At 38.9% G+C, this 11,735-nt stretch overlaps 1 long non-coding RNA gene across 1 annotated transcript; it reads right to left on the bottom strand.

Moving 5' to 3' along the window:
- Positions 1-546: 546 nt before the first annotated feature.
- On the bottom strand, positions 547-6,198 carry LOC114678182 (uncharacterized). Its single transcript, XR_003729457.2, has 4 exons — positions 5,848-6,198; positions 4,451-4,569; positions 2,557-2,669; positions 547-1,403 (listed from the first exon to the last, which is right to left on the bottom strand). It is a non-coding gene; the product is annotated as an uncharacterized LOC114678182 (long non-coding RNA).
- Positions 6,199-11,735: the final 5,537 nt, after the last annotated feature.

Here is an 11,735-nt window from a genome sequence, read left to right on the forward strand (position 1 = left end):
AGGTTAAGCTAGGTATGGTGTTGTGCACCTGTAGTCCCAGCTACTCAAGAGGCTAAGATGGGAGGACTATTTGAGCCCATGAGTTCAAGGTTACAATGAACAATGATCATGCTACTGCCCTTCAGCCTGGGCAACAGAGAGAGACCCAGATCTCAAAAAATGGTAATAATAGGCCAGGTGCAGTGACTCATGCTCATAATCCCAGCACTTTGGGAGGCCGAGGCAGGCAGATCACGAGGTCAGGAGTTCGAGACCAGCCTGGCCAACATAGTGAAACCCTGTCTCTACTAAAAATACAAAAATTAGCCAGGCCTGGTGGCGCGTGCCTGTAATCCCAGCTACTGGGGAGGCGGAAGCAGAAGAATCGCTTGAACTCGGAAGGTGGGGGTTGCAGTGAGCCGAGACCATGCCACTGCACTCCAGCCTAGGCAACAGAGCAAGACTCTGTCTCAAAAAAATAATAATAATAAATAAATAAAATAATAATAAAAATGTTAAAAGCCAACTAAGCTCTACACTGTCAACAGAGTACATAAAAATTAGCTCTGTCATTTCAACTTTGTTTTATTTTACAAAATGTGCTGCTACAGTATAGAAAACACAAGTGTCTGTATTTATTAAGCACTTACTAAGTTTCCCCACAAACTAAGAGCTTTATCTGCATCATCTTATTTGATCTTCTCAATGAATCTACGGGGAAACTGAGCTTTAAAATGGCAACATCACTCAGCCAAGTACAATTATTTAATAAGTGACTGAAATGCAATTTAAACCCAAGGCATCTAATTCTAGAGCTAGTGAAACAAAGCTCTGAATTAAGGTGAAACAAAGTGAATTTTAAGCATTTCATAATTCTGTGGAGTTTGAGAGCTTAAAGAGGCATCAGATAACATTTAGCTCAGTTCCTTTATGTTATAGATAATGATGATAATTTCAAGAGAAGTGAAATTACTTATAAGTGTTTCTTAGTGACAAAGCCAAAGCCAGAATTCTATTGATTTCTAAATTCATTTTTTTCCACTTTATCCAGCTGACTCAAGACAGTCTCTTCTCACTTTAGTCCAGCAATTTTAAGATGTGTACAATTTCCCCATATGCAGAATGACTATTCAAGTTCCCTGAAGGAATACTGTAGTCTCAATTGGTTACCTAATTAATCTATTACTTCAAAACTTAGTGTTTTAAAACAACAAACATTTACTGGCTCAGAGTTTTTGTGGGCAGGAATTCAGGATGGGCCTTGCTGGGTTGTCCTAGTTCAGGGTTGCTCACTCACTTTCAGTCAGGCTCTCCATGGGCCGGGACTGCAGGCAGCTGACTGGGCTTCCTCACTTGCCTGTTAGCAGGAAGCCTTAGTTCTTGCCACGTGGGCCTTTCCATTGGCTGTTTGAGTGGCATGGCACCTTGGGGCAGAGGGGACATTGTTCAACTTTTTGAAGTGGGAGGAGTATCAGAGAATTTGTGGGCAGACTTTAAAACCACATCTACCTAGCAGACATTTTCTTCTTCTTCCTTTTTTATTTTTTTCTCCGAGTCTTAGTTTGGTTTGGTGGTCCTCCTCACTCCTACGTAACTTGAAAGTAAATTTTAATTAGGCTGAAACAATCAAGGCAAACCTGTAAGGGACACAGGATTCGGTCTCAGCAAGAATATATCAAGAGAGGTCTGCTGGAGGCTTTATGAGAATGGTTTTTGTACACCAAAAGTAAAATCCTAAGCCTCCCAACCAACTGATGGACCCCCTTCTCAGCCAGGGGCATTCCAGAGAAACCTGAAAAACTAATTCAACTCATGGTGGGAAGGGGGGTTGGACATACCTCATTATACCCTCCTCCCTGTGGAATTCAGGCACACCACTGTGTGGATCAGCATTAGCATTAAAACAGAGGCCTTAAGTCTGACAAAACAGACTCTTTGTAGCAAAAGATACCAACATAATAGATAGCAGGCCCTGAGATAAACTGAAGCGTATTACCCCAAAATACATTTCTGTGACATATTTTGAAATGGCCCTGCAAAGCTGTCTCTTATGAGGAAAATCTGCATTCTGTAGAATATCCCTTTCCCTTTCCAGGTCTTTTCCCTGATCCAGGAGAGATTTTACTAAGAGTCTGGCATGTTTTTAAGTCTCATAAGAAACAGTTATAATCTATTCTCTCTGAAGCCTGCTACCTGTAGTCTTCATCTGCATGACAAAAGTCTTGGCCCTCAAACCCCTTATCCTAACCCAGGCACTCCTTTCTACTGATTCCAAGTCTTCAGATAATAACTTAACTTTTTCAACCAATTGCCAATCAGAAAATCTTTGAATCCACCTATGACCTGTAAGCACACCCGCTTCAAGTTGTCCCACCGTTCTGGACCCAGTCAATGTACATTTTACTTGTGCTGATTAATATCTTATGTCTCCCTAAAACATATAAAACCAAGCTTAAGCCCAATCACCTTGGGCACCTATTCTCAGAACCTCCTGGGCCTGTGTCATAGGTCATGGTCCTCACATTTGACTCAGAATAAATCTCTTCAAATATTTTACAGAGTTTGGCTCTTTTTTACTCTGACAAAGAGGCACATAGGAGGAGATGGCATCTTCCATCTGGGATCTTTTCATGCCTTGATGGGACATCTGAAACTGCTGCAGTCATCGCGCAACCATCAGGAGAGCCGATCTGAGGACAGAGGCAATGTGTTCAGGGGATGGCAGAGAGAAGACCTGAAGAGAACCTAGGTCTTGATGGTGGTGTCAAGTCACTGTCTTAACCAACCTTGGAGAATATTCCCAACCTCTGCCCTCTTTATCACATGAGATAATACATGTCCTTTATTGTTCAGGACATTTTAAGTTATGTTTTCTGTTGCTTTCAGTTGAAAGCCATCTAATATCCTATGTAAGATTTAATTCCTGCTCCAAAATGTAGAGTTGGTGCTCTTCTTGCCCTAGTCCCAGGGCAGAGCTGTATAAAACTTAATAGTTCAGAATCCAGAGTGAATAACACAGACTCAAAAGGGCTTTCCAGAATACAAGGACAAAAAATTGGTTTTCCCCATTCAGCCATTACATCCCCACCCCGCCCCCCGCAACAGTTTCCAATTATTTTCCAGTCATCTTTGGAAACTAAGTTTGGGGTAAAGAGAAGTAAGGGAAGGGAAGATAAAGGCTTGACCTACTGGCATTCCTCTGCTCACTCTGTACCTATCACCTAAACTGTCTTCTCTCCTGTCCCTTCTGACTAGCTAAGTCTAACCTCCTCTTCATGGTTTTTCAAGTCACTTCTTGTTCCACAAACTGGAGAGCAGCACAGTTCCTTTCACATTGATCTGTAATTCCTCTGGAGTCATAGTAACACATTTGCTAACCACCTGGAGCCATCTCTCAGGCTATATATTCCACATTGCTTTTCTCTTGGTTATTTCTTGCACTCCCTCGTACATTCTAAATTTCCCTGAGGTCAGAGACTCCATATGGTGCCTACCTGCATATGGTGGATGTTTATAACTAGGTCTTGATACACTGATTTAAAGGATAAGTGAAAATGTGGGGACAGAAAGAAGACAAGAAGAGGAAAACCTAGGAATGCGTGTAATCTTGATCTGGCCTATCTTGGAATTTACAATGTCTGGGTCTGGTTGCAGCGTGATGCAGATGCCTTAGGATTCTTAACACAATCATGCTGTTTTTCAGTCATAGCTGCACCTAGATATCAGAAAAGGAAGATAGGGGAAGCTGAACTGAGTCATGAATATAGATTTGCTGGGATTTCAGAGCTAGCCCCTGTTCTCCATTTTTCCACAGAATTTCCTAGGAGTATTTGCTAACACTCTTGGTCATGGCTTGTTTCACTTAAATGTGTTTTCAGCCTGGTCCCTCTAAGCAGTGGTTCTAACTACTGCTCCTCAGGGTATAAAATAACAAGCAAAAGCAGTTGACACCACTGACCATAATTTTTGCCAAGAAATTTTTAAGCAAGTTCCAAATGGACCTGATGAATGCTCATATATTAGAGTACTGGACAAGGAAATTTCCAGGGACAGTAGACTCTGCTGGCACCTCTTCCAGGCCTAAAGAAAGGCCATTTACCCGACAGGCTTCTGCCAAATGCTTCACTGCTCCCTAGAGTAACATATATTTACATATATGTTATATATGTAACATATATTTACATATATGTTATATATGTAACATATATTTACATATATGTTATATATGTAACATATATTTACATATATGTTATATATGTAACATATATTTACCTTCAGGGTTGTAGCCAGAGCTGTAAACTGCATGTTTTTAGTCCCCTAGAAAGGGGAATGTCTCAACAGAAATATGTTCAGTGCGTCTAGGGACCCCTTTCTAAAATTTTTTGTTTGTAATCCTTTGTGACCTTAAATTGATCTAAGTTCATTCTTTGAAGTTTAATCTCAGATATACAGGATGCAGGAAGATGCTTACAATTCAATCAAATGTCAGGATTCTATTTCCTTATATGCAAAGAAAAAAACTGGATGAAAAATTATTTAATTAAAACATAAGGTCACAGTTCTTCTGGACAACTTCTGGTAGTGATGCATCTTTTAAAAAAAGAAGAAGAAGAAATCTCACAGCAACCAGATTTTCTTCTTTGTTGTCTCTCTCAAATTTTCCTCTTTTGTTTTTTCACATTTGTATTTTTTTCCATCTCCTAAAGGAGGACTTTCTCTGTCCCCTTGTCTTGTTTGTAGAATTATCAGCAGTATTACTCCTGACTGATGACCTCAACAATACACAAATGTTTGAACAAGGGACATGCCTGTTGTTTCAGCTTTTATACTTCACTCTGGCTCTTTATTTCCCTTTAGAACCGTGGTGGTCAGAGCATACACATTTTCTGATATTTCTTCAGAATATTTTATCAGGACACTGTTTTCATTTGCTGTCTTCATAAACTCTCAATTTCTACCAAATGGCTTCTGTGGTGAAAGAGTCTTTGGGCCTCACTGTTGCCCCCACCCAACCTTTGAGCCTAACAGTATTTCTGGCTAGAGGATGCCCTTTAGCTCACAGTTGAGAACAAGAGGGGCCGTTTACCCCACTACTGGTCTAATTAATTTACAAACAAACAACAGAGCAAACGGCCCAGCTGCTGCATGAGTCTTTCCCTGTGTCCATGTCTCTGACCCCCAGAGGAATGGGTTTCTCATCACTACTAATGTCAACTGGTGCCTGATCATGATCCTGACTGCCCCTCAGCCTTTGTTTTGAGTGATATGAATGTAATCCCATATATAACTAGACTCTGAATCTGAATTCACAAACAACTATCATTTTCAAAATGACAGTGGCTGCTTCTTAATTCAGCAGTAATTCTTAAATCTTAGCGTGTTTCAGAATGCAAACTCCCTGTTCCTTACCTCAGATAACTGAAACAGATTGTATGGGAAAATGATTCCCAGGAATCTGTATTTTCAATAAGCAGCCCTAGGTACTCATGATGAAGGGAATCTAACAGACTAGTCTCGAAACATTATCTTAGAAAGTGTATTTTTCTGGTTCTAGTGATTGATAGGGGAAAAAATGCTTATTTTAATAATAGTTTATTTTACTGGAAGATTTCATTCATCCAACAAATTATGTGCCAGGTTTGCACACTGTACTGAAAACACTGGGATTAGTAATACAGCATTTCTCCCATCAAAAAACCTCAAATAATCCACTAGTTTCTTTTAAACTAATGATCTAACATTTAAGAGCTCAGGCTCTAGAGCCAGGCAGACCCGACACTGCGAATTACTAGTTGTGCGACATTGAGCAAATTACTCAAACCTTCTGAGCCTGTTTCCACATTTGAAAATGGGGATAATAATGCCTACCTCATAAAGTTTGTTGTGAGGATCAAATAAGATAAGGCAAGTCAAGCGTTCAGCACTTCTGATAAATGCAGGAGGAAGATAAGGGGGAAGGTCGCGGGAGAATCTCCGACCAGCATGCGCACTGGGAGGATGGGGTGGAGCCACAGGAAGTTCTAGCCCATGGCAGCGGGGAAGAACCTGGGCTCTCCTGTTCCTAGGTGGGAACCTGGGGTTCAATCTGTGAGGCAGGAAACCTGCTAGCAGGACTCTCTCTTGCTTTGTGAAGAATTATTTTTCCTTTTACTTTTTGCCCACTAAATTCCATTTTTCCTCACCCTTCAAAGTGTCTGCACGCCTAACTCTTCCTGGTCATGTGACAAGAACCTGGTTTTTACTTCTTTCTACAACACTTCTTTTACTTAAGTGTCTGGAACATAACAAGTGGTCAGTAAATGTTAAATAGGGATAAGGATGGCTAATGATAATAATCATGATATGGTAACAAAAATACTATTTATAAGAATTAATTAGCTCCTTAGAGGCTTGCAAAGATAAATCCGTTTTCCTTCTCATATGAGGAAATTTTGCATTATTTCTTCTGACAGATATGCTACATAGACTTGACACCCCCAACTCTAAAGAGTGACCACTTATAAAGAATATGTATTTTGGGAGAAATCTAAAATCTGCCCCTAGGAAAGAGTCACAAGAAGCTCTCATTCCTTGGCCTCGAGAACCTCTCATTTGCCAAAAACGAATAGAAGATCTATAGAACACAAACTAATTTAGAATAAAATTCATTATAACTTTAGTCCAATAGGTGAAGTAAACATGAAAGATTACTTTCAAAACATTTCTAATTCATAAGTATTTACTGAATAATTTTCTATATACATGCTCAAAACTATTCCTAAATGTAAGATTTGTTTCTTATATACATGTACACAACAACTGAATTATTTAATAATAATTCTGGTAGTTTTTGAATAAGTTTCAAAGTCAGTGCTACAGACAATGAGTATTCTGGGAGTAAAGAGAAGGAAGGGACATGGTAAGCAAGGAAGGTTCTGGAAAATAGAGGGTAGATTTCAGCAAGGCATTGAAATATGGGTGATAAGACTGGAATGAGGAGAAGATCTGTGCATGGGATGAAGCACCTCCTACCAAAGCAAAAAGAAAAAGAAAAAAAAAAAAGAGGAAGGAGAATACACTAGAGCATACCAAATACCAAGTGAGGGAATGGCATTTTGAGTGACAGAACCAGATTCTTACACATGCTTGTCAGTTGGAGCCAAGCACAAAGAGGGATGAGAAAGAACATTGACCCCACACAGATGACTGTGTCTCAAAGGAGGCTTCTAATCTAAAACACATAACCAGATTTCCCCAATGTACAGGCTACCTACTAGAAGTAAATTAATTAACTTTGGAAGTTATTGTTATCTACTTTAATTACCATTATGTCTAACTTATTTGATGGGGGACCCAGTGCATACAAATTTAATTTTCAAAACACACTGTAGATATAAACATATAAACCAATTTTAATATTATACATTTATGTCAGTTACTTACATCCAATCATACCTACATGTGTATATGTCAGATTAATTTTGAATACCATATTTGCTATAGCATTTTACTGTGTTTATTCAGGCTTTATAATATCACAATTTGACCTATCTTCTGAAAATATTAGAGACATCCAAGTCAGGTATGACAAAATTACATTTTAAAAAATTATAATTTACAATTTAATATCTTAAAGTCTATTTAACCAATGTCATTGGAGAATTAAGTTTGCTAATATAGAGTGACCCAAACATATGTCACCAAAATACTTTCTCTGTAAACCATGAAATCCTCATTTTGACATTAATTTTGTGATGTATAGTCAACAGTAGTATGATGAAAGAATTTGGAATGGATTATTTTGTTGTTTAAAAACCTGTACTGAAAACAATGTAATGAATATTGAAGTATGAACAAATTGCTATAATGCTACTGCTGCTGCTGCTCAAAATTATAATGATGCCTAAACTTATTAGCATTCACTACCTACCTGGCCCTGTTCTAAGTGTCACACACACATATACATATATATTTATACTTCTTTACTTTGTTAGTGAGTACATACACTATGTAGAGACAACTAGCTTCTAATTTTTTCCAAGATGATGAGTTTCTACATTAATTCTGCATAAATTCATATATAAATATAAGTATGGACATATGCTTATAAATGTCCTTACTGAAGTTCGAATGCTTGTAAGGAGATGAACTGAATGGAAATTGAAGAGTAAGGATTCTTATAAATTCATAAAAATGAAGAAAATAAAAATATGAGTATAAAATTACATTAGTTTTTAATTTTTTATTGTGTTTATATATAATTATATTAAATGTGTGATATTAAAATTCAAAGTGAATGGAACACTCACTGAATATGCCAGGCCTTCGTGTTATACTGTGCAATTTTTATTTGAAATATTTACCTGGGTCTTAATTTTGTCATTTTTTAAAATGGGAGAATTTCATTGATAATATAACGTGATCCAAACATACCTCATGAAAGTGATTTCACCCTCTCTGTAAACCATGAATTTGCTGTAGCTGTATCTAGATTTTACTAAAATTCCCAGATAGATCTAACTAACTTTAATTTACAGTTATGATCAAAAGAGCAGATGACTATGTTGCAAGAACAAGCTCCAAAGATTGTGTATTAACATAGCTTAAACAGTAATTAATAAATACAGTAAAAACTTAATCTCAACTCCTGGTTTCCAGTCTGGCATGTAAGGAGAGTGGGAGTTGTCACTTCCATTCTCACAACAAGAAAAATGCTGAACAAACTTAAACATCGACAACTTTTCTTAGATCCATGGGAGGACAGAGATCACAGGACAAACTGCCGCCCCAGAATTGAAAGACAGACATTTGGGTACAGAGAATCTCAATTTATAGGAATAGAAACCCAGAAGCAGGAATCACCACAGGAATCAACTGAGGTAGGAAAACTATAATTGTCAACTTGCTAGAGGCTAAGTGTGGACAAACTTGAGAGATAAAAACTGCAGGGGGAAGGGGACCATACTTTCATAAGTTTTACCTTTAGGAGCTCCCACCAGGTTCTCATCATGAGTATAGGAAGAAAATCCCTTCATGCTTCTAACACAGGGAGGGAAAAGGTAGCCATTTTTAAATATGTCCAGAACTTTCTGTCTTCTTTACAAGGCCTGCCTTCAAGGCAAATTATTTTACCAGAGTCTAACCAATCTAGAGGAAGGGAAACACCTGAATTTAGCTTCTACTAGCCTCGGATTTTAGTGGGAGAGGGAGGACAACTAAGAAGCATATATGAAGATGACAGCCCAGGGGCACAGGCTCTCTAAAAGACTGAGACATAATCCTAGGACTATAGAAAACTTCTTTTCCACACCTTACCACTGCATCAACAGAGCTTCTGTATAACAACAGGGAATTACAGCTGTAATCTGAATATCTCAGGCCTTATTTAGAAGAAATCTCTAGGGAAATCCAAGAACAACAGAGGAAACAAAAATAAGGACACAAGAGGAAATTTCTGCCTCTGATCTATAACTACAGGAAACAGTAAACACAGCCTAACTCTTAGCCAAATAAACATAAAACCTCACACTAAAGTCCTATTTACTTCACTTCCTTTCACCCAATATATCATGTCTGGCTTTCAATACAACTTAATTTCATGCATTTAAGGAGGGTCATCATTGTCATTCTGCTGTTTGGTCTTAGGCACAGAAGACCAAATATACTAAATGTGTATATTATACACACACACTTATTCATTCATTTATTTATAATTGTGTTACCTTTATACTGTCAGAGGGTTAACGTTTTCTTTCCTTCCTCATCTTATTAATTCTCTAGCATCAAAGGCCACAGATTTACTGACACTAGATGAAGATTTTTCCTTCATGACACTAAAGCTGTCATCAATCATCACTCCTAGCCTCTTACTTTATTATTCCCTCTTCACTGCCACCACCTTATCTCAGGTTTGAGGCAGTCTCTGAAGTAGGAGCTACAGCTACTTTCTAGAAGAGCAGCCACAGGATGCTGGGCATCAAAGGCCTTTTAGATAGTGGTAACTGACCCATGAGATTGTGGACAATTTGCTGCCATAAGGCCTTCTTGACATTTCTCAGAATGACACTTTGTGAAATTAAGGACAGGCAAGGGAGGCTCACCCTATTAACAAGAATAGAACTGTGACTGCCTTGCCTGATGACTCTTGATAGGAACAGTGGAAATTATTCTATTCAGTCAAATTATTAGATTTCATTTAAAAATGAACTCATTGTACATTCCCGGAATACTAAGACCATGTCACATGCCTCTGTGCATCCCACACAGCTAGTTAGTACCCAGTAAAAATCTTTGAGTCTGGACTCGGTGGTTCACACCTGTAATCCCAGAACTTTGGGAGGCCGAGGTGGACAGAGTTCATGAGTTCGAGAGCAGCTTGGCCAACATGACGAAACCCTGTCTCTACTAAAAATACAAAAATTATCCAGGCATGGTGGCCATGCCTGTAGTCCCAGCTACTCAGGAGGCTGAGGCAGGCGAAGGCAGAGATTTCAGAGAGCCAAGAATGCACTAATGCAGTCCAACTTGGGCAACAGAGTGATACCCCATCTAAAAATAAAGTAATTAATTAAAAAAAAAATCATTGAAAGGAGTCTTGGGTTCTGAGGCATGAAGCCATGGAGGAGATTTGAGAGGGTAGCCCAAGCACTGCCTGAGGTCTTTGGGTCCCTGTTAAGGAGTGTCTCTGTTCCTGACCACCCTGTCATCACCCGGGCGTCTCTCTGTTCACATGTGCCGTTCCATGCTTCATGCTTTCCGTGTGTCGGTAACACAGAGAACACATCCAGGATACAATACCTTCAACACTGGGGATCTCAGTGGACACTGAGAAATTTAGAAAATGAACCACAGTTAAGACTGAAATTAATCATTACTGGATCAGAAATTATCTATAATGAAGTGTTTGAAGATGAGCAGTATCTGTCCACCACAAACAAGACTGGAGTATAGAAACCAAAGTAAAAGCATGTTTGAGGTATATCACTCACCTCTGAGAATATCATCATGATTATGACTATACCAGCTCTGAGGACATTAGAATACCACAATATCAAAAGGTAGCCCACGTCCTTAAAACCACACTCAAAGGCGTTTCTGAATACCAAGAGTTGCTAATATGGTCGGTGAAATCATGTCCTAGGCATGCACTTCCAGTAAAAATATGAAAAATATCCCAGAATTTACCCTAAAAAGTGTTATTCTCACACCAACGTTATCAGAGCTTCAACTATATTTTACGTAGAATCTTGAAGTACATTGTAATAAAGAACCCCGAAAATAATGTTAACTTCATAAATAATAACAAGCCGTGAGTATTTACTAAGTGCCAGGAACTGTGTTATTCGATTTATAGGCATTCTCTCATTTATCAGTCACAACAATTTTATGAGAAATATACTAAAATTATTCCCAATTTATAGATGAGTAATCTGAGACGTAGGGAGGTTAATTACCTTGCTTGTAATTAGCTGAGAGCTAAAGCTTGAATTCAGCATTGTTGAAAGCATCCTCTTAAACAGTGTATGTTAGCTCAGGTCTTCCAAGAAATCGACTTCAAGGTTTTGGCCTTGTAAAGATTTTTTTTTTTTTGAATCTGTCTGTGCGAGAGCAAAAGGGCTGAAGAAGTGTGGGCGCCATAGGGCACAAGGCCAGAGTGACCCGGCAAAGGTGCGGGGCTGGCGGGGTCATAGGGGATCCCGGAGTCCCTGGGGACAGGCGGCTGTCAGGGAGGGGTCTACTGAGGCAGGCGGCGGGGGCCCCAGGGAGACGCGTTGCCT

This window comes from Macaca mulatta, chromosome 5 (assembly GCF_049350105.2).
Source record: "Macaca mulatta isolate MMU2019108-1 chromosome 5, T2T-MMU8v2.0, whole genome shotgun sequence".
NCBI lineage: Eukaryota > Metazoa > Chordata > Mammalia > Primates > Cercopithecidae > Macaca > Macaca mulatta.